The 23,899-nt window shown below is 47.2% G+C and overlaps 1 protein-coding gene across 1 annotated transcript in view; it reads right to left on the bottom strand.

Annotated features, from left to right (window-relative positions):
* Positions 1–23,899, bottom strand: part of LOC146194269 (polyamine-transporting ATPase 13A3-like) — an 813,351-nt gene that overhangs the window by 539,408 nt on the left and 250,044 nt on the right. The window lies entirely within an intron of this gene.

The raw sequence follows: 23,899 nt of genomic DNA, 5'->3' as shown, positions 1-23,899 counted from the left end.
TAACATTTGGTTGGAGGTGCGGTTCATCCCCATCTTCGCCTTTCACCGTCGAAGCCAACCGTACGCCGGGTCGATCTGCCGAAAGCCCGTGGATGTCACCACCCAGCTCTGCCCCAGCCCTTTTTGCTCAGACCTGACCAGCCGCTCTCCCCAGCCTCGTCCCCAGCCCTGACCACAACACACGACGACCAGGAAGAGCCCAACGCCGACCCTACATACCCTACCGACCTCACGACGAAGCGACCTCACGATCACTTGAGCTAAGACAGCACCCCCGCCCAAGCCGTTCAGCGTGTCCATGAGCCTTGGCCTTCGGCAAACGGTGAAGATTGGACTTGATGCTCTGGTGCAAGCATTCCTCCCATCTTCGCATTCATTGTGGTATCAGCGTTTCATGTCTGAATCCTGTGTTTGTGTTCATCATCACGTCATGCATTTGATTTCTAGCAATCGATCGGGACGATCACTCGGTGGCCCCGGGTAATGCTACGAAGATGACGAAGCGGGCAGTGGCACGGGGCGGAGCGCTCGCGCCAGGCCCGCTGGCCATTAAAGCATATTTCATCGTCATGTCATCACGTCGTTCTGTTTCTGTTGTGTCGCTGTGTTGCATCACCTGTCATGCCACCACGTAACAATATGCTTAGACCGATGATATTCGAAAGACTGTGAAGCTTTGACTCAATCACTCCGATTACCAGGATTGCTTACCGAAAAAACGATGAAGCCGCAACACGATCGCTACGCCGCCGCCGACAACTTCAGCTCCCAAAATAGCGTTTGTCAATCTAAATGCTCGGAGTTTATCGAACAAACAGATCTTGAATCATTCCTCCTCTATGCCAACCCAGCTTTTGTTGCAATTACGGAGCCGTGGATAACAAAAGATGTAAAAGATTTCGAGGTGAACCTCCCCAACTACACTGTAGTAGGAAAATATAGGTTGACACGTGGCGGAGGCGTTACTATTCTGATAAAAAAACACATTCCTTTTTTGATCTTCCTTACATCGAAATATCGAAGCAGTTTTTTGTAACCTTCAGATCTCAACACGGATTCGAAGCTTTCATACTCTGGCGGTTCTTAATCAAATCTTTCGTCTCCTTTGACAGCTTACCGGTATCCTCTCTATCATACCGCCTACTTCTACCGCACACTCAGTAATGATAGCTCTGAAATTATTGTTCATTCCTTCTAGAGTAATGTCGCCATCCTCAGTTAGAGCTGAATACCTATTCTGTAGCGAGATCCTGAACTCTTCTGCCCTACCCCTCACCGCTAATTCGTTGATGGGTTTCTTTCTTACTAATCTGTCGCGTTCCTTCTTCCAACCAACAGACGAGATCCAATTGGCCGAGATATCAAAGCTAATCAATAAGTGCAAGGTGGCCGATATAAGAAAGTATAACGTGAAGAAAATTGAGCATGCTGTAAAGATCGACGGAATTCCGTCGATCTTTACAGCATCCCAATCGAAAAAAACTACAGAACTGTGTCAAAAATAAGACAAAAAATCCTGTAGTTCTGTCGTAACCATCAGACTTTTCTGTAGTTCTGTAGTACTTTTCTGTAGTTCTGTAGTTTTTCTATAGTATATTTCTTTGTCTGTAGTTCTGTAGCACTTTTCTGTTGTAACTACAGAAATGTCTGATGTTACTACAGAATGTTCTGCTGTCACAACATGTTTCCCGTCAAAAACCGCACAGAAATTCTGTCGTAACATCAGAAAATTTTCTGTAGCTTTTTCCGACTGGGTTAAGCCTTAAAGCGGTAAAGAAGAAATTGGGTATAGGCAAACACCAGATGTATGCGAAAATTAGGGACAAGGTGGGCACCGTCATCACGAATATGGACAAGATAGTCAAAGTAGCCGACGAGTTCTATACAGATCTCTACAGTAGCCAAAGTAGTCAGGACTGTAACGAGATTAGCGGCAAGGAAAAACAGTCAGACGTTCCACCAGTGGCGAAGGATGAGGCCAAGAAAGCATTATAAACTATGAAAAGGGGATATCGGCTGGAGAAGATCACATTACTACAGATTTGCTAAAGGACGGGGGGATATCGTGCTAGAAAAACTGGCCACCCTGTATACGCAGTGCCTGGTGTCATCAGTGACAGTGAACCTTTACGTCTTTCGACACGCTGGCTTAAAGCGTTTCGCACTTGAAACAAGGCATTTTCTGAGTTATCGCGTGTGCAGGACACGACTCGTTTTCAGTTTTGAACCCCGTGAAACACGATAACTCGAACCACCTTTGCAGGCTGAAGTGTTCGAAACTATTTTGCCCCAGAGGGAGCGCAGCGGGGTTTGCGGAGCCCCTTCCAAGCGCACACCCCTGTGAGAGCCGGGCGCCAGGCCGGGGGACGCTTGTACCCATTTTTACCGGTGGGTGTCCGGCGGCGGGTTTCGAACGAACCACCTCCCGCAGCCGAGACGGACGCCCTAACCACTAGTGTCATCGACGGTACCGGAACTATGGAAGAATGCAAACATTATCCTCATTCATAAGAAATGGGACTCTAAGGACCTTAAAAATTACAGACCAATCAGCCTACTGTCTGTTACGTATAAGGTATTTACAAAGGTAATCGCTAATAAAATCAGGACAACCTTAGACTGCAATGGATCAAGCAGGTTTTCGGAAACGGTACTCTACTATCGATCATATCCATACCATCAATCAGGTGACAGAAAAATGCTCGGAATTTAACCAGCCCTTATACATAGCATTCATTGATTACGAAAAAGCATTTGACTCAGTTGAAACATCGGCGGTGATGCAGACATTGCAAAATCAGGGGGTAGACGAGCCGTACGTGAAAGTGCTGGAAGATATATATAGTGGCTGCACAGCAACTATACTTCTGCATAAAGAAAGTAGCAAAATTCCCATAAAGAAAGGTGTTATGCAAGGAGACACAATCTCCCCAGTACTATTCACAGCTTGCTTAGAGGAAGAATTCAGAGATTTGGAATAGGAGCAGTTAACGATAAGGGTATGCATGGAGAATACCTCAGTAATCTGCTATTTGCTGATGGCATTGCCTTGCTAAGCAACTCGAGGGATGAACTGCAAATAATGATTGATGACCTAGACAGGAAAAGTGGAAAGGTAGGCTTGAAAATCAATATGCAGAAAATGAGGTAATGTTCAACAGCCTCGGCAAGGAACAGCAGTTTACATTAGGTAGCGAAGTACTGGAAGTAGTAGGCGAATATGTCTACTTAAGACAGGTAGTAACCGCAGATCCGGACCATGAAAAGGAAATAACAAGAATAAGATTGGGATGGAGCGCATTTGGCGAGCACTCGCAGAACATGACTAGCAGCTTACCGGTATCGCTCAAGAGGAAAGTATACAACAGTTGCATCTTACCTGTAATCACCTATGAGGCTGAAACGTGGAGGCTAACCAAGAGAGTTCTACTTAAGTTGAGGACAACCCAAAGGGCTATGGAACGAAAAATGGTAGGGGTACATTAAGAGATAGGAATGTGCAGAGTGGGTCAGAGAGATAACTCAAATTACCGACATTCTAGTGGAAATTAAGAAGAAGAAATGGGCATGGGCAGGACATGTAGGGCGAAGAGAGGATTACCGATGGTCGCTTAGGGTAACAAACTGGATTCCAAGGGAAGGAAAACGTAACAGGGGGCGGCAGAAAGTTAGGTGGGCGGATGATGTTAAGAAGTTCGCAGGGGTCAAGTGGATACAGCTAGCACAGAACCGGGTTAAGTGGAGAAATATGGGTGAAGCCTTCGCCCTGCCGTGGGTATAGTCAGGCTGACGATGATGATGATGATCTCAACACGGACAGTTTTTGTCGACTGCGTTTATGGCAGCCCGTCTTCTAGTCGCGACGTACTCTTCTATTTGTTTAATAGGCTTGTTAGTGAAAGAAAACCAAACATTAGCATATTCCAGAATTGGTCTGACATTTGTCTTATACGCAAGTAGCTTTGTTTCCGATGGTGCTAGTTTGAGGCGTCTGTTAATGAAAAATAATTGTTTTAAGGCGGCTGATGTGACATTGTTAACATGATAATCCGATCTGAGGTCAGAAGTTCGTGTTATGCCTAAATATTTATATTGTCGCGTAAACAGCGACCCTTACCGTTGTGTCCGAGGTCCAAGGCGTGGCAAAGGTTCTACGAACAGCGTCAGAGTCCAGGCTCGAGGTTAGCACACTTCTTCTTCCTCTCACACTTCTGCGCTTCTTTGTCGTCAACGCATGCTACATTAGCCCCCCGTGCGAAAAGCACCGTCCCGATGCTAGATTGAAAGAGGGACAGAGTGAAAGGGGCTGCTATCTGGCATGAAAAGGCTTCAAGCGGACCACGTGGACCACTTCAGAACGCTTGGGACGCCGGGGCTCTGGTTCCTCGTGCGGAACGACTTCATAGTCCAGTTCACTAACGCGTCGAAGAACGCGGTAGGGGCCAAAATAACGGCGCAAGAGTTTTTCGCCGAGTCCGCGTCGTCGAATGGGGTACCAAACCCAGACAAGGTCACTTGGCAGATAGTCTGCAGTCCGCCGCCGCAGGTTGTAGCGTTGTGCATCTCGGCCTTGCTGCTTCTGTATTCGCACCCGTGCAAGCTGACGGGCCTCTTCGGCACGCTGTAGAAAAGAGGCGACATCATCATTTGGACTTTCGTCTATGTGGGGCAGCATGGCCGTCACTTGTCGGCCGTAAACTAGGCTGAATGGAGTCATGTTGGTAGTTTCCTGAACGGCGGTATTGTATGCAAATGTTACATACGGCAATACTTCGTCCCATGTCTTGTGATGGACGTCCACATACGTTGACAACATATCGGCAATGGTCTTGTTCAAACGTTCTGTCAGACCGTTTGTTTGCGGGTGGTATGCAGTCGTGCGACGATGATTGGTGCGACTAAGAACAAGGATATGCTGGATGAGCTCTGCAGAAAATGCAGCTCCTCTGTCAGTAATGAGTACTTCTGGTGCGCCATGTCTCAGGACAATTTGAAGAACGAAAAATTTCGCAACTTCAAAAGCAGTAGCTCAAGGAAGAGCAGCGGTTTCTGCGTAGCGGGTCAGGTAGTCAGTAGCTGCTGTAATACACCTGTTCCCACAGGTGGAAGTAGGGAACGCTCCGAGCAAGTCCATCCCTATTAGCTGGAATGGTCTGGACGGTGGCGTAATGGGCTTTAAAAGACCGGCTGGCCTCAGAGGCGGAACCTTTCGACGTTGGCAGTCACGGCAAGTTCGAACGTAATGCGTTACATCGCTTGACAAACGAGGCCAGTAATACCGTTCTTTAATTCTGGATATCGTCCGAGTGACTCCCAGGTGGCCGGATGTGGGTTCGTCGTGGCAGGCTTGAAAAATCTCATCCCTTAAGCTTGCTGGTACAACGAGGAGGTATTGGCGACTGTTGGCTGTAAAATTCTTCTTGACGAGAACGCCATCACGGAGACACAGAGAAGACAAAGTACGACGGAAAGGGCTAGGGACCATGCTGCCGGCACCTTGAAGAAAGTCGATTACCTGGCGAAGTTCGGGATCATTCCGTTGGTGATCGGCAAAATTGTCTGAACTAATTGCACTCAGAAATGCGTCGTCGTCACCTGAGGCGTCCGAAGCTGGTTGTACAGGAGCACGAGACAGGCAGTCAGCGTCTAAATGCTTACGACCTGACTTGTAGGTTACAGTGATGTCGTATTCTTGAAGTCGTAGGCTCCATCTGGCGAGACGCGCAGAAGGGTCTTTAAGGCTTGTCAGCCAACAAAGCGCGTGATGGTCGGCCACCACTTTGAAGGGTCTGCCGTACAGGTATGGTCGAAACTTCGAAATAGACCACACGATGGCCAGGCATTCCTTTTCAGTGGCAGAGTAGTTTGTCTCAGCCCTAGACAAAGCCCGACTAGCGTAGGCGATCACACACTGTTCACTGTTCCGTATCTGTACTAGGACAGCGCCCAAACCGACATTGCTTGCATCCGTGTGGAGTTCGGTGTCTGCGGTTTCATCGAAATGTGCTAGAACTGGAGGTGACTGCAGGCGACGTTGAAGCTCCTGAAATGCGTCCATTTGCTGGTCGCCCCATGTGAACGGCATATCAGCCTTAGTAAGAAGTGTAAGTCAGTTCAGGCGTTCAGTCGTGTCCGACTCTTCGTAACCCTATGGACCATGTCACGCCACGCTTTCCGGTCTCTCACTATCTTCTTAACATCACATAGCTTCATCTGCAATGCCTCGAGAATGCCATCTAACCATCGCGTTCGCTGCCTACCCCTTCTCCGGCAACCCTCAACCTTTCCCAACATCAAATCTTTCTCCAGCGACTCCTCTCTTCTCATCAGATGACCAAAGTAGCTGAGCTTTAACTTTAGAATTTGACCCTCCAATGAGCAGTGTAAGGGGGGCGGCTATTTTAGAAAAGTTTTTCACGAAACGTCGATAATATGCACATAGCCGAAGAAAGCGTCGCACCTCTTTCTGGTCCCGCGGCGTAGGAAAATTGGCGATGGCAACTGTTTTTTCAGGATCCGGCAGAACTCCCGCTTGGTTCATGACATGGCCCAAAAACTTCAGCTCTTCATAAGCAAAATGGCATCTTTCGGCTTTCAGAGTGAGGCCCGACGTTTGGATGGCGTCTAGTACTGCGTCTAGGCGACGGAGGTGCTCCTCGAAATTCAGGGCAAATACAATTACGTCGTCCAAGTATACAAGACATGTCGTCCACTTCAGATCTCCAAGAACGCTGTCCATGAGTCTCTGAAAGGTTGCGGGCGCGGAGGAAAGGCCGAAGGGCATGACCTGGAATTCGTATAGCCCGTCAGGTGTAATGAAAGCAGTCTTTTCGCGGTCCCTCTCATCGACCTCTATCTGCCAGTGTCCAGACTTGAGATCCATGGAGGAGAAGTATCTTGTGTTGCGCAGACGATCTAAGGCGTCATCTATTCTGGGCAAAGGGTAAACATCTTTTTTCGTAACGTTGTTCAGTCGGCGATAGTCAACGCAGAAACGAAGTGTGCCATCTTTTTTCTTCACAGGTACCACAGGTGCAGCCCAGGGGCTGCGGGAAGGGCGAATGACATCGTTATCGAGCATTTCCTTCACTTGGTCTCGGATGGCAGTGCGTTCTTTAGGGCAAACTCGATAAGGCGATTGGCGGAGTGGTCGAACAGCTTCGTTTGTAATGACGCGGTGCTTTGCAAGGTGGGTTCTACCGACGCGTGATGATTTGGCAAATGCATTAGAGTAGCGACGGAGCAGGTGCCGTAGGTTCTCTTGATACTTTCGAGGTAAGGCCGGGTTTATATCGTACAGAGGTTCAGTGTTGTCGGAGGGTTCTGTTGCTGAAGCGCAGGTGAAATTGCATTCATAACTAGTTTCAGTTATGGCGTCGAGATATGCGACAGTTGTCCCTCTGTTCAGATGTTGATGTTCATTGCTGAAGTTCGTGAGAAGAACATCAACTTTGCCATTTTCAACAAAAACAACTGCCCTGGCAACGGCGATGCCTCTTTCAATAAGCAGTTTCTGTTTTGTCTCGACGACACCTTCAGTATCTTGCATTGGGAGGGAACCCACGGAGACCATGATGCTTGAACGTGGGGGCACACTAACCTGGTCATCAATAATGTGGAGTGCAGCGGGGAGCATACTGTTGGATTCGATAGCATTCTCAACTGAAAATCTTACGGACTTATTCTGCAGATCGATAATGGCGCCATTTTCGGTTAAAAGGTCCATACCGAGGATGACGTCACGGGAACACTGAGCCAATACGATGAACGTCGCCAGAAAAGTTTGCCCTTGTACAGTGATCCTCGACGTGCACACTCCCGTGGGCATAATTAAATGTCCGCCAGCTGTGCGTATTTGCGGGCCACCCCATGATGTTGTGACCTTTCTGAGAGCTTTGGCGAAGTGTGCACTTAGAATTGAATAATCAGCGCCACTGTCGACTAGAGCAGTGACGTCTACGCCATCAACGGAGATCTACAGGTCGGCACTTTGTTGTGTCGGGCGGCGACAGCTTCGTGGGGTTCGGTCTCGACTTCGATGCTCTGAAGGAGTGGTGGGGCGAATGTCGGCGTCGTGGTTACGTTGAGGATCAGCGGAATTTCGTAGCGGCGTCGATTCTGCTGGTGGCCGTATGTAACGAACTGTAGTTTGCAGTGAAGAACTGTCGTGGGTCTGTGGAGGATCTTGAAATTTTCGCACTGTAGCAGCCGCACCTCCAGAGGCTGCTGCATCTAGTTTCCCCTATGGGGACTTTGAAGTTGCTCCTGGCGTCCAGGAGAGCTGTAACGGCGAGGCGACGGCGATCGGAGGCGGCTTGGGCCTGTGTTGGAACGCGAAATGTATTCTGCGATTTCGCGTGGCTGCTGGCCAGGCAACGGACGACGGGCATCAAAAGAAAACCCACGGAGGCCGAGTTCCCTGTAGGGGCAGCGGCGACACAGGTGTCCAGCTTCGCCGCAATGGTAGCACAACGGTTGGTGATCGGGCGTTCGCCAGATATCGGTCCTTCGGCGGCGTACGCTCGGCCATGAAGACACATGGGCGACCGGTGCGCGAGGCTCGTAGGATGCTGTCGAAGGCGGCAGGTAGCGGCTGGTGACCGCGGCGTAGCTCAGGGTCTGGGGCAGCGGTGTAGCTACGACGGGTTCATGCGCGGCGACGGGTGCGGGCCCGGTGACGGGTGCGGGAACACCCAGCGCCTCTTGTACTTCCTCACGGATGATATCGGAAACTGTGGCAACCTGTGGCTGTGGAGGAATCCGCAGGTATTTGGCCACCTCTTCCCGGACTATCGCCCGGATCGTATCACGCAACGATTCTGGCGAAAACTGTATGGCTTCACCTGCACTCGCGGCGTTCATAGACACTGTAGTGCGCTGGTATTGCCGGGCGCGCATGTCAAGTGCCTTCTCGATGGTAGACGCCTCACTTATGAATTCGGCGACAGTTGTTGGTGGACTTCGCACCAGTCTGCAAATAACTGCTCTTTAACACCTTGCATCAAAAGGCGCACTTTTTTCTCTTCCGACATGGTTGGGTCCGCGCGTCGAAAGAGTCGCTTCATCTCTTCGGCGTAGGCCGTAACAGTTTCATTCGGATGTTGTATACGGCTATTTAAAAGCAATTGCGCTTGTTCGTTGCGAAACGGGTTGGTAAACATACGCAAGAATTCTGCCTTGAATGTGTCCCACGTTCGGAGTCCGGCTTCTTGATTTTCGAACCATGTCCTCGCAGAATCCTCCAGTGCGAAGTAGACATGGCGAAGCTTCGAGTCAGCGTTCCAGGCGTTGAAGGCAGCCACCCGGTCGAACTGCTCCAGCCAGTCTTCAGCGTCCTCATGGGGCAGGCCGTGGAAATGTGGTGGATCCCGCTGGTGGTGGAGCAGGACAGGAGTAGTCGATACCGGGGGATTCATCGCGCTGACAGAAACGCTCCTTGTTGATCTGTGGTCAGGGAGAGGACCACACTCGGGAGGCAGACCTTGCAGTCGGCGGCTGCTCTGGTGTACTGGGGTCTCCACCTTAGGGGTTCGTCCTGGGCTTGTAGGGGGCGTCCGGCTCATGAACATCGTACTCCGCACCTCCACCAGATGTCGCGTAAACAGCGACCCTTACAGTTGTGTCCGAGGTCCCAGGCGTGGCAAAGGTTCTACGAACAGCGTCAGAGTTCAGGCTCGAGGTTAGCACACTTCTTTTTCCTCTCACACTTCTGCGCTTCTTTGTCGTCAACGCATGCTACAATATTCGGACACCGAATCAAGAGGAATGTTGTTTAATGTGTACTGAAAATTTGATTGGTGTATCTTTCTTGTTACGGATAAAGAAACTGATTTTTAAACAATAATGGTCATCTGCCAATCTCCACACCACTTTGTCACTGCCGTTAAAGTGTTATTTAAAGCTATGTAGTCATTGACGCAGTTAATTTCCTGGTAAAGTAAACAGCCATCGGCAAAACGTTTATTATTGTGAGAAATACTAGTTGTTAAGTCGTTTATAAAAATTAAATATAATACGGGGGCTAGAACACTTCCTTGTAGTACACCGGATGTAACATTAGCTGTTTCGGACGTAGCGTTGTTAATTTCGACAAATTGAGTACGGTTAGTCAAATAATCAACAATCCAATCTACTATAGCCAGCTCCAAAGGTTGCATTAAATTTCATAATAAGTTTGGAATGTGATATGCGGTCGAAAGCTTTCGAAAAGTCTAAGAAAATGAGGTCGATTTGTTTCTGCTGATAAATAGCGAAGGATATGTCATGTATAAATTCGATTAGTTGTGTGACTGTAGAAACTCCTTTCCGAAAGCCATGCTGAAAAAGTTTTATAATTTGATTTTCCTCTAAGTAGGTTGTTATGTGCTTTAAGATAATGTGCTCTATTAACTTGCATACAGTGCTTGTTAGTGAAATTGGTCTGAAATTTGAGGGATCTGATTTGCTTCCTGTTTTGCGTATAGGTGTCACTTTAGCTATTTTCCTTTCCTTAGGGAGGGTGTGCGATGACAATGACTTGTTAAAAAGTATCACTAAAAATTTAAAAGGATTAACAACTTTCCAAGACAGGGAGGATTGATTTTTCAGATATGTAACCGCTTTTGATTATATTTTGATGGGTGGACTGTTAACACCCTTGTCGCCCCGGGTTTGAATGAGGTAAGCCTCTTGTATCTTCCGTGTGCGCTCTCCGTAATATATTTTCAAAATCTTCTTGTCGCGGGCTGGCATGCAAGAGTATTGTTCACATTAAATGGGCAGGTTGTTGCTGCTGCCAGTATTGAGTGACTTCCAAGAGTTCCGACACACGCTCGTGGATGCAGCTTCCTGTTTGCTAATGTAAGACATGCAACACGAGAGCAGTATCTCATACAACACAAATAATACGGCGCTTTGTACTTCAATTCAATCCAAGCGTTCTTTATTTCTCTCAAAGAGAAAACGCTACTTACAGAGTAGCTTGACTGGACCCGGAGCCTTCTTCAGGGCAACATACAGCATGGTTAATAAATACAAAAATATAAACATGTGAACAATTTTCAGCAATGGAAAGAAATTGAAAGTGGAAACAATGGAACAGGTAACAAAAAATGAGAAACTCATACAGACAAGCAAATTGTAAATATAAAAAATCCAGAACATACTACCACTCAGCGCTCGTAGTATCCATGAGGACGAAAACAAATTACACATGTTAAGCATATATTATTTTTGAGATAACACAGATAGAAAACCGAGGCACGCCAGGAAAACGGAACACGAAGTTCTCAAGAGAAAAAACTATTATTATTCATGATATTGCTGCGTGCCTGTCGGAACTGAGGAGAAAGAGGACGAAGCTGAGTGCAGTGTATGAAACTGATCCGTTCAGTGTTTGCCGCCTTCTACTCGTCACATTTTCTGGTGCAGCAGCCGGGTACGATTCCCCTTTTGCTGAGTTCCACCCCTCAAGGGCAACTGAGAGTCACCACAAAGAGTCAGCACGCAGTACCAGCCGCCGCCTCCGAGGTCAGTCGCCAGAGTTCGGGCCTTTGTCCTGCACGCCTGTGACCACCATGCATAGATCGAACACGAACAATGTGGCTAACGGAGAGAGTTCACCTCAGTTCGTCGTCCTCCTGTCTCGAATGACACCGTCCTTCCATGGCGAGCTTTATGAGGACGCTGAGGACTCTCTAGACCAATTCGAACGGGTCGCCAACTACAACGGCTGGGATGAGCAAAGGAAGCTGCATAATGTGTAATTTGCGTTTGAAGATAAGGCGCGGACGTGATTCGTGAATAACGAAACGACGCTATTATCATGGAACCGCTTTCGTCGCCAGCTGCTGGCGACCTTCAGCACCAACGACCGAAGGGAGCATGCGGAGTCGGCACTTTGATCTCGCTGCCATTCCCCGAACGAAAGTGTTGGAATGTACTACGAGGGCGTGATCCGTCTTTTTAGGCGTGCTGAACCAAATATGTCTGAGGAGAAGAATGTGCACCACCTTATGCGCGGGGTGAAATAAAAACTATTTGCTGGGCTCGTGCGCAATCCACCTGGCACATCAGATTTTCTAGCGAAGGTCGCCACGATGGAACAAACACTTCAACACAGGGCACACTACTATAACCTTGACGTGCCCGCCATGTGACCGGCCGTCTATTTCCGGCTGCAATGGTTCTGGTGAGACCTTAAGGAAGCTTGTTCGATCCGTGGTCAGAGAAGAGCTGAGACACATTCAGCTACAGAGTCTAACGTCGTCATCGAGGCTTCCCTCACTCGCGCAGGTCATTCGTGAGGAAGTTAGGCAAGTCGTCCCGGAGCCGTCTGTGCCTGCCGTGCAGCCAACGCCACCGAGTGTGCGTACGTAGGCTTCCGTACTTCAGCAGAATACCCTGTACGATTCTCCAAGAGCGAACAGCACTCGGCCTCATCCAAATCAGCACCATAGTGGGTACGACTCTCCAGAACCAGACTAGACACCCCTACACTTGATTCAAGCCCGCGTCGTCCTGCTCTTCTAGCCGAGGCACGGTTTCGAAAGACTGATGTCTGGCGTGCCCCTGACCAGCGCCATCTTTGTTAGCATGGTGAGGCCGGTCACATGCTGAGGTTCTGTCCGCACCGCCGCGCCGCACTTCGTGGCTTTCATCCGCGTGCACGGTGTCCCCGGAGAGGTGAACAACCACGCGAAATCGAGGAGTACCTGTCGGCGCACACGGATCTCTCAGATATCCCACACTACGGGTATCGCGTCATTACCTCTACCCGTTATCGTTAACCCAATTCAACGTCCCTCTGCATACCACACTGGCCGCTCGCCGAGCCCCCGCTCCCCAAGCCGTCAGGAAAACTAGGAAAAGCGACCTCGAGCGAACTTCCCAAAATCCTCCATCACGCTTCTTACAAGACAACGGCTATCAAATGGGGTGATGTAAAGATGAACCTGGGTGCGCAGCTTTGAACATACCGGTTCCTATCGATGATTTTCTCATTACCGCGTAGTTGATACGGCAGCGGACTATTCAGTTATGAGCAGTGGACTAGCCAAGAAATTGAAGAAAGTTTTACCCGAGTGCACTGGTCCTCAGATTCGCACAGCTGGGGGCACCTTATAACCTCGCCTGGAAGATGGTTGCGAAAGTTGCAATTGACGGATTTGTTTATGTCGGCGACTTTGTTGTTCTTACCCACTGTTCTCGAGATGTCATCCTCGGATTGGACTTCTTACAGGCTAACGTTGCGATAAGTAATTTGCAAGAATCACGTGGGACGTTTTCGCCGAGCCAAGCTATTGCGAGATCTAGCTTCGACGGTTCATCAACGCCCGCCTTACTTATCACAGCTGCTGACGTTACACTTCCGCCAAGAGGCAGCATTATGGTCTTGGTAGAAAGCGACTCACCGTGCGACCGCGACGTAATTGCAGAGAGGAACGTTTACCTGCTTCTTGAGAAAGGGATCTGCGCTGCAAGAGGATTTATTCGCATGCAGCGTAACCGTTGATTACAAATTTCGGGACCGAGTTTCAGCATATTGCGAAAGGAACGGCCATCGCGTATGTTGCCGACTTTATTGAGCCAGAAAACATCTGTACCCTGCGCCGTCATCGCCAGCAGGATGCGATGCACCCGACAATCTGTCAACTGTAGACATTATTCCCAATTTGTCGGTGGTCGAGCGGTGGCGACTCCTAGATCTCCTTCAGGATTTTCCTGGGTGCTTTGCAACGTCTTCGGAAAGGTGGGCGCACCCCTGTAGCCAAACACCGCATTATGGTTGACGCGGGGACCAAGCCGATTTCCCGACGCCTATACCGCGTGTCGTCAACGGAACGAGAGGCTACTCGAAGCCAGGTGCAAGAAATGCTTACTGACGACGTGGTGCAGCCGTCTACCAGCCCCTGGGCTTCGCCTGTAGTGTTGGTGAAGAAAAAAGATAACACCTTGCAGTTCTGCGTCGATTATCGGAAGTTAAATCAGGTGACAAAACGGGACATATACCCGCTCCCACGTATCGACGACGCATTGGACCGGTTAAGCAATGTCAATTTCTCGTCGCTTAACCTCAACAATGGCTACTGGCTGATAGACGTGCATGAAAGGGACAGAGCGGAAACAGCGTTCGTCTCCCCCGACGACCTTTATGAATTTAAAAAGCTTAACTTCGATCTCTGTTCTGCGCCAGCAACCTTCCAACAAATGACGGACACCGTTCTCTCTGGACTTAAGTGGCATGCGTGCCTGGTGTATCTCGACGATGTCGTAATATTTGTGGCTAGTTTTGAGCAGCACCCTGACCGGCTGCGAATAGTACTACAGGCGCTGCGTTTAGCCCAACTGACGATAAAACCACAGAAATTCCATTTCGGATTCCAGGAGCTCCGCTTTCTTGGCCACGTTATTAGTGCTGAGGGCGTGAAACGAGATCGCGACAGGACTGCTGCTGTGGAAAACTTCCCGCGCCCAACCGACAAAAAGTCCTTTAGAAGGTTTTTGGGGCTTTGTGCGTTTCGCTTCGTGCGTTACCGCGTTTCTTCGAGAATTTTTCAGCGATTGCCGAGCCTCTTACGCTTCTTGCCAGAGACAATGTTCCTTTCGCGTGGCAAGATGATCAAGAGGATGCCTTCAACGAGTTACATCGGCGACTGCAGGCCGCTCTGATACTTGCCTATTTTGATGAAAACGCTGCTACGAATATTCATACCGATGCCAGTAATTTTGGACTCGGTTCCATTCCATTCCAAAATGGCAGTGAGAAAGTTCTCTCTTACGCGTGTCGCTCTCTTTCAAAAGCAGAGGCAAACTACTCAACCATGGAAAAGGAATGTCTCGCGGTAGTTTGGGCGATAACTAAGTTCCGACCCTATCTTTACGGCCGCCCTTTTTGGGGCTGTGAGCGACCACCATTCGTTATGCTGGCTAGCCAACCTCAAAGACTCCTCTGGACGGCTTGCAAGGTGGAGCCTCCATCTCGAAGAATACGACATAACGGTTGTATACAAGTGCGGCCGTACGCACAATGACGCCGATTGCTTGTCGCGTGCACCAGTTGATGCTGCCCCTCCCGACTCCGAAGGAAAAGACTTCCTGTTTCTTGCTGTAGTCACGACCACCGACATGGCCCAGCGTCAACGGGCTGACTTCGATTTACGCCCGCTTATTGAGCATCTTGAAGGCATTGATGTAGCTGTCCGAGTGCTTTCCCACGGGGTTTATCCTCTTACAGCAATCGCAATCGCGTCCTATACAAGAGAGACTTTCAGCACAACAAGGAAACCTTTCTTCTCGTTGTGCCGTCCGACCTCCAGCCAGAAATTTTGCACGCATGCCACAAGGAGCCTTCAGCTGGTCCTTTAGGGGCACGTGAACATTAGCACGCATTCGACAAAAGTACTATGGGCCTAGATTGCTGCCTTCAATCCAGCTCTACGTGAGAACCTGCCGAGATTGCAAGCGCCGAAAGACACCTCCGATAAAACCTGCATGGCTTCTTTAACCGATACCGCCACCGACAGCCCCTTTCCAGCAAGTGGGCATGGATCTTCTGGGCCCTTTCCCAACATCCGCATCGGGGAACAGATGGATAGTAGTGGCGACGGACAACTTAACGCGATATGCCGAAACACAGCCACTTTCCCAATCCACTGCTACTGAATAGCTCAGTTTTTCCTCAAGACCATCGTACTGTGCCACGGAGCCCCATCGGTTAATAATACTGACCGCGGTACAGCCTTTACGGCTGAACTAATGCAGGCTCTCTTCAGTCTTACCCGCACAAGTCATCGTAGGTCTACTGCTTACCATCCGCAAACGAACGGACTGACTGAACGAACGCCTCAATAGAACACTTGCAGACATGATTTCCATGTATGTCGACGTTGAACATCGCACGTGGGCTGAAGTTCTTCCGTATGCAACTTTTGCATACAATACTGCTGAACAGGAGACGACGCGTATTGCGCCCTTTCAGCTAGTCGACGGTCGTCCCGTCAATATTGCAGTGCCAGTATTGATTGCTTGTCAGCATCGAATGTATCTTGGCATACATTAGTCACTATCCTCCCGCCAGTCGTCATGGCTTCCCAATATTGGATATGTGCAATTACAGTGGTCGATGTTGCCTGACGAAGTGCAATGGCGTGCCAAAATACCATACATCTTTACATAAGTTTATCGATATTCTCCTGCCACCATTGATGGCCTATGAACTAAGAATATTTACTGCAATACGATGGTCAATATATTACTACCAGTTGAGATGGTTTACCAATATTGTATCCATCATGGGTTATAGTGGTCGATATTTTATGGGCAGCTGCTATGGCTTGTCGACATTGCAGGCAACATTGTATGCATTGATTGATATGATCCTGTTAGTATAGATGGCTTATCTGCATTGAATACATTTTGTCATGCAGTGGTCGATGTGGCCTCGCCACTTTTGGGGTCTTTCCAACAACATATATAATTGTATTATAGTGGTCGATATTGTCCCCTGAGGTTTGACGGCTGGAAAACCATTGCACATATCTTTACACGTGGTGGCCGGTATTGGCTTGCAGATATTAACGATCAATGCTCAACCTATATATTCTGATATAATCTAGTCTCGAACAATACTGTCATGTCCATCGCGATAGCTTTCCAGAATGTTTTATAAAAGTCAACAGTATATTAAGAGTAGTACAGAACATATATTTAAGAAAAATAGCTTAGGCGGTAAGGCCGCGGTTGGTATAGAGTCCTCCCTCATTGCTATAGTGGCTGAACCCCTGCCGGGGTAAAGCATCATTTTCTTGACAAACCCATGCTATTAAATAAACGCAGACATTCTTGAGCCAAAACTTTTAGAAAGCCCCGAAATGAATGACTGAGTCGCACTACGCATGTACACAAGGTATGCCTTGTGTAATGAGCACGTCACTGCCATCGAGTCGGACGCGTGGCTTATGCCGTCTACGAAGCGCTTAGAAATGCCCGACTGTTGCGCTGTTCTCAACTGTGCAGAAGTTTAGTACAGAGGTGGAATGCGCAGTGGATGCGGGCTCTACCATTCCTTCTATACGTCTTCAGCGTGATGCGTGAGGCCACTCATACGTCAAAAGTTTAAGAATACTTCGTCGCCCTCCTCAATAAAATCGCAACAAAACAGACGCATATTTTTTTAAAGCTGACAACGGTCGCTGCCTATGTATAGAAACAAACTACGGCGCAGTATACAAGCATATACACTTCTGCAATCTGCAATAAGGCAGTAAGACGTAGCACCTTCAAAACCATATATGATATAGTCTTAATTCCCGGCTTCATTCGTAGCAATGAGGTTTTACGTCCACAACCTGAAAATTTTTGTCTGTGACTGAAAATAGACACGCAAATTATTTATTTATGCACTATTTCATTTGCGTGGTGAACGAAAACTGAATGTGATCAAATGCTGGAAAACAGGTCGAAGAGCGTGTGCTAGTGAAGGCAAATGCTGTACCGTTTCGCCATGTACGCTAGCTGACTCCCCAACTCGGCGCCAGCACCTACTGTATTGCGTCGTAGATGATCTGGTATAAGCACAGAAGACGGGCTAGCTGCAGCACATTTTTTGTTGTAATTTACAACAGCCATAAACTTGCACTTGATTCCTATATGCCGGCGTGCTCTGCTTTGAATGCTTCAGCAAGGGGCAAATAATAAACAAATTCCTTAGGCTATCGATGCTGCATAGCTCATTGTCAAGAGGTATATCCGCCCACATAAAAAAAAATGCATTGTTTTGTATACGTTCTTTACCTTCGCCTGGCAGAGTAAAAAAATTAGCTTTAATTCTCAAATGTTCTGGAAGGAAGTGTATTTAATTCAATACCATTGCACGCTGCCTAACCGTTTACTACAGGTTGTATACGTGTTGCAGCTATTTAGCTAGTTCGGACTTATTGTTTGCAGGTAAAGATTTCAACGAGAAAATATTGAAGAAGCTTGAAGCATAGCAACCCCACAAACGAGGACTGTTAATGAGCGTTAATGAATTTTTGTTCTACAGAAACAAACAAGCATGATGTAATGAATACGTGTTCACCACCGAAATATTTGTCATAAAATTATTGTTCTGCCTGGTCATGCTGCTCTTCAAGGAAACTATTTTTGTCCGAAAGCGCGTGTGTAACTCTCATGACCTGCCTTCGCATATTTTTGGAAAGTCGGCTTAACATCACGCGTTTAAATACTTGTTCCTATGCGGTATTGTGGGAAGATTCTCCATGTTTTTTAGTAATATCATCAAAACATATTGCGACCAGACCGAAGGTATGTAAACCTAGAAATTACGTTCGTTCGCTCTAACAGCTTACAAAAAAGGTACGTTCTTTCTAGCAGTGTGACACAGGCGGCTATTTGCGACGCAGCTGCGCCAGGCTTCGCCGTGGCAGCATACGCGTTCTTCGTTCCCACGCTTCAGCAGCGTCCACTGAACTTCGATGGAATTCGAACTTTTGGTGCCATTTGAAACCATGCGGACAGCACTGCCGCGCTCGCACGACTGGCACCAGCGCGCTCTCTCTCTTCGCTATTTCCTCTTCTCTCTAGCAGCGCAGGTGCGCGCCTCGCGGGTTGTCTGCTGCAGCTACGCTCGCACTCGGAGAATAAACAGTAGAACCACGACATGCCTCGTCCTCTTAGAACAGTCTGCAACTCAGTATAAGTACCACTGACCCTTTATTTTAGGATATATTTTCGTAACGGAGTAGGTTTTGTGGAACATATGCTGCTTATTTGTCTGCCACGTTACTACACTTCCCTGCAAGAGAAAAGACTCAGGATCACTAGGACGGACCTTCGCATGCCAATTTAGTCTTGGGCTGCTTTGGTTGACGCTGCATGCAAGGTTGTGCTGAACCACCGGTAAGATATCAATTTTTTATACAGTGCGGCATATTAACTGGAAATTATTCATTTTGTCAGTCATTGGCACCTGATACGATGAACGAAATGTGTTTATCTGCTGTTTATGCACGCCGATAGTCAGAACAGCTTTTGCTTCAACTCTATTGCACCAAACAGAAAATCTGCATTCTTCATGAATTCCAATTTCAGCACGCTGACTTGGAGACGCGAAGTTTGCAGCAGTGGCACATTTAACTGCTCATGAACAGTTTGCCCAAGTTGTACTAAAACAAGTCTGCATATTATTGTGCCGTATTTTTGTTTTTTGTTCGGAGATGTTTTGTACGAAATGGAAGATGGTGTCATGCTAGCTGCTCGAGCATACATGGGCAAGGGCTGCAGAAAGCTGCTGTTCTTATAACCGAAGCAAAAGGCGCATGCTAGAGATGCTGGCTTGGCAGACACCTGAAGCTGCCAATAAAGCGGCGTCTTCTTCCAAGCTGGGATCTGCCGACACGTTGTCAATGGACCCAACCGGAGATGAAGTCCTGGAATTCTGAAATAAATTTGCCTACAGTTTTGTTTCCCTATTTACCACATGCACACCTAATAAATATTGATGAAACGAACAATTCTGGCATTTTTGTGTCCACGTATACTTTCAGGAGACTGTATGTATATTATTAGCTGCATGTAAAAAAACTGCACAAAAACAAACTCAACCCTGTGTTTGGCGCATGATGGCCTTAGCTGCCTCTATGCCGTAACAGCCATCAAATAAAAAATAGCCACAAAAACAAGCATTCAACAATAATGGGATTGCCTGGATGCCAATGATGCAAAGCCAGTGGACAAGCTTGGGTGGCCGATATCGGGCAGCCGATGAGCCTAGCTGGATAGCAGTTCTTAAAAGCCAGTGAGTACGTTTGGTTGCAAGTATTGGATAGCCAGTGAGAGTGGCTGGATGTACGTTATATAGGAGCCAGTGGGTATGCTTGGGTGGAAGATATTGGGTAGCTGTTGGGTAAGATTAAATGCTGATAAACAACCTAGTATGCCATTAGTGGCCATTGTAGGAAAGCCAGTCTAGTAGATTTTATCAAATCTTGGCACGGGTAGCACGCTAATGAAATGCTGTTATTGGCCCCAATACTGGGGTCGGTTTTCCTCAATATTGAACTGATGGTGGTCCATTGACGGCGTGCTACTAGGGTTTTCTGGATTTCTGATTCGGAATAGATAATCAATTGCGAGCGCCGATATCGGTTTCTGCAAGTAAGCGTCTTACCGTTTGCTGCCAGGTGCCTCGCTCGGAGAAGACTATGCGGCACCTAATCACACGGCGAGTGTGGGCTTACACAATCTTCTCCTAGCCTTAGAATGTGGGCAGCTTCTATGCTTTCACGTGTGATATGATGCGAATTTCTCGCGATGACAGTGCATTCGCGGAGAAAAGGCTCACAGGAACGGGTGGGGCGCTTTAGGTAGTGTAATGTGTACACTGTTGTACACATTATAGTAGCCCAGAAAAAGGAAAGGGAACTTAATGAAGGCTTTCAAATTAACAACACGGATGACATATGTGCTAGCCCCCCTTTCCTTGCGTTGGCAGGAATATAAATTACTTGTCTTCGTCATCGCATGCCGCGAGGAAAAAGGGGCGGGCAGCAGTAAATCCTTGTGTGCATGACGATGCAACTGCTCATTGATGGCTCTATATTTACGTCATGTATGTGTCCAATAAAAACTAGTTGCAGTCTAGTGGGTGTCCCTTGTGTATCGTGTACTTTGTGTCCGTGTGTCTTTTATCACTAAGAAAATAATTCCGGAAAGAGAATATTTGAGCTAGCTGCAGTTAGGTTAATAAGATCGTCCTACTCTTGTTTAGAAGTTTTCATGTTCAGGATTCCTGAATTCTTCCTTTAGTTCTTATTGACCCTTTGGCTTTGATTGTGGTCGTCCCTCCTGCTTTTAACAGCTATGTTTACTGTTTAATTGCATTTATATTCTGCTCTCAATGGCCTTTTGATTTTTTTTATTGCTTTTTGTTATCATGTCTTCGCATATTGTTATTTGTTATACTTTTATTGTCTATTGACATCATACCTTTATTCTCAGCCCCGCCCTGGCGGTCCAGTGGTTACGGCACTGGACTACTGTGACCAAGGACGCGAGATCGAATGCAGGCCGCAGCGGCCACTTTTTTATGGAGGCGAGAAGCAAGGCGCCCTTGTGCTGTGCACTGTCAGTGCACGTTAAACAACCCCAAGTTGTTTAAATTTCCAGTGTCCTCTACTATGGCGTCTCTCATAGCCTGAGTCACTTTACGACGTTAAACGCGATAACAAACTTGTGTTCTTACAATTTTTGTGTGTTACAAGGTGCAGCATTGTAATCTCGTGTCTTTTTCACATTTGTTATCTTCCTGTCGCGTAAAATTCGAGCAGCTGTTGCCCATGTTTTACCATCCATTTGTTTATACATGCGGCGTCGTTCTGCCATAAAATATCCACTTGAAGTTAGTGCTGTGTCGTCCTATGCCTTCACTGTCTATGTCTTGAAGGTGCGCAGTCTCTTTTTGAAACTTGAATTACCAACTAGCTCGTTTCAGCAGCCTTGTAGAAACCTGCAGTGCAGCGTGCTATTTATTTACTCAGTGGTTTGCATCATCTTGTGCTGCCCCCTTATGCCGAACATCTCCAGTCACTGCTGCTTGTATTTCCCAAACAAATAAGAATGACACTTAAGCTCCGTCTCAAGAGTTGTCATGGTAGCGCCTGGAACGCCCCCTGTTCGAACCGCGAACTTAAGAAACAACTACTCTGCATTATTTATTTAGATTAATATTACTGTAACATCAATACACAAATATGCACACGTTAGTCATACGCACTACAAAGCGTTTACTAGGCCATAGCGTTCATAGGCCCTTTCCTAGCCTATATGAGTCACGTGTCCGTGTTACATGCAGGGGACCTGCATCAACGAATATGTATTAATTTTTTCTATATTAAAAACGGCCTTATTAAACGACCTTTCTCTTCAAGTTTGGCTTAATTTGTATTCTCTCGCATTTCATTAGGTTGATTTCTAAGAACTGAGGTTTTTACCGAAAGCCACAGCATGAAGGCAACGCTGAGTATTGAACAGAATTAGTTCATGATGATATCTTGTTTTTCATTCGACATTGCGGTGCGGGTTACAAACACAAAATAAATGCCCATGGCACATTACAAAGCTCAACGGAAAATGCAAGTAATGAATCACAATCCCGTAAAAAGAAAAACATGGGAAAATAAATTTCAGAGCAGCCAGCGATAGACCCTTTTCATCAATAATAAACTGCGATGACATTAGTTTTTAGCAGCAAAGGAAGATACATGCATGCGCGTTCATAATTAGAGGGACAAGGCTATCGTCACATTTTTTCGCGACCTAGAAACGTATACCAGCATTGAAGCGATAGCCACGCAAAAATAAAACAGAAACAATTACAATGTAGAAAAACACATGCATGTGCACTGACATTAATATCGATAGCCGCGACCAATAAACCTTCGCGTAATAATTGTAATTAAGATTTATTGAAGTCTGCATACACGGATAGAGGAGCAAGCAAGGCTAGAGAGAGGGAGCGCTGGTTAGGCGAGTACCCTGGTAATATTGAGCCACTGCGCGATGGTGCCCCGGCCCCTTTCATCTGAATTGCCGGGGGCCTCGTCATTCTGCAGGCAGGTTCCAGCATGCTGTGCCTTCCTCTGCGCTTTTCTTCTTACACATCAGGCAGAGACTTTTTCAAAACAGAAATTACATTCAAGGTAGTACAAGGGCCTGCTGAAAACTGCAGTTCACGTACACCGAGCTTTTTGAGACGATGCGAGTACCTATAGCTTTTCAGTGTTTTCCGGTGACATTTATAAAGGTGATACGTCCTGCTATTATTGAGGCGAAAGCTGTGGTAGCATATTGGCCACAAAACAATTGTCGCAGTTGGTTAGATTTTTTTAACAATATCACCTTAGTTCAGAATATTTCAGTCAGTTTCAGTATTCAGTCGTAATATTAGCACTCTATTGCTTCAAAAATACTTTATAAACTGCTTGTAGAGCGTGAGCAATATTTTTGCATTGAAGTAAACTTGAAGGGTTTAAAATCGTTAAACGTCGCTTTTGTTTCTTGTCCTACCATGCTATGGTCGAAAGTTTCCACATCTCCCTTGTAAGAGCTTATATTGTAAGAACGTAACAGTTTCCTCTCAACACTTATGGTACACGTTCTAAACCGTCCGTCAGTGCAGCGGATGTATTCTTATCCGCATGCGATTTTTATCGTAAGTTGTCATTTCATAATCCATACGTACGTTACCTCTAGTGCGATTAATGCAGTGCTCCGCGTGCTCTGGTTATCCTATCCAGTTAGCGTGGCTGAAAACTTGAGTTTACCTTAGAGCTGGTAGCACTGCTGCATTCGTCCTTATGCTATCTTAAGTGAGCGACTATACGGCGAAACGTTTCTCAAATTTGGGTTCCTTGTAGTGATTTATTCGACATGCTGTGGGGGGCTGTGCTAGCTAGCTTGGCAGTGGGTTCAAAAAACGGTCCTTTAGGTTCTCATAGCGTTTTGTCCTTTCCCGTAATAAAGGTAAAAATAAAAAAAAAAAAGTTTGCGTCTGTCATAAGCTGAGTCGCTTTGGGACATTAAACCCCACGAACAAAAATATGGCCTTATTTTATTTGCCGCAGGCTGCCTAGTAAGCGTGCGAAAGCTGAAATCTAAATTTCCGTCTCGGCCGCAGCGGTTGCCTTCTTATACAGAAGAAAGGCAAGGCACCCGTGCACACCATGCGACATATCTGCACTTTAAAGAGCCCTTGGCGGTCTCAATCTGTTCAGAGCCTCCCCTGCAGCGTATTTCATAGCTTTACTGGTGTTACATTTATAGAATGGCATACCTGTGTACGATACTATAGCTGCACCCTGTTTCTCACTACAAAACACCGCGGCAGACGCCAGCACCTAAATTAAGCACAGCCCAGATC

The sequence above is a fragment of the Amblyomma maculatum genome, chromosome 3, assembly GCF_055883805.1.
Source record: "Amblyomma maculatum isolate TAMU_Amacu chromosome 3, ASM5588380v1, whole genome shotgun sequence".
Taxonomy (NCBI): Eukaryota; Metazoa; Arthropoda; class Arachnida; order Ixodida; family Ixodidae; genus Amblyomma; species Amblyomma maculatum.
This window is presented reverse-complemented; position numbering and strand designations above follow the sequence as displayed.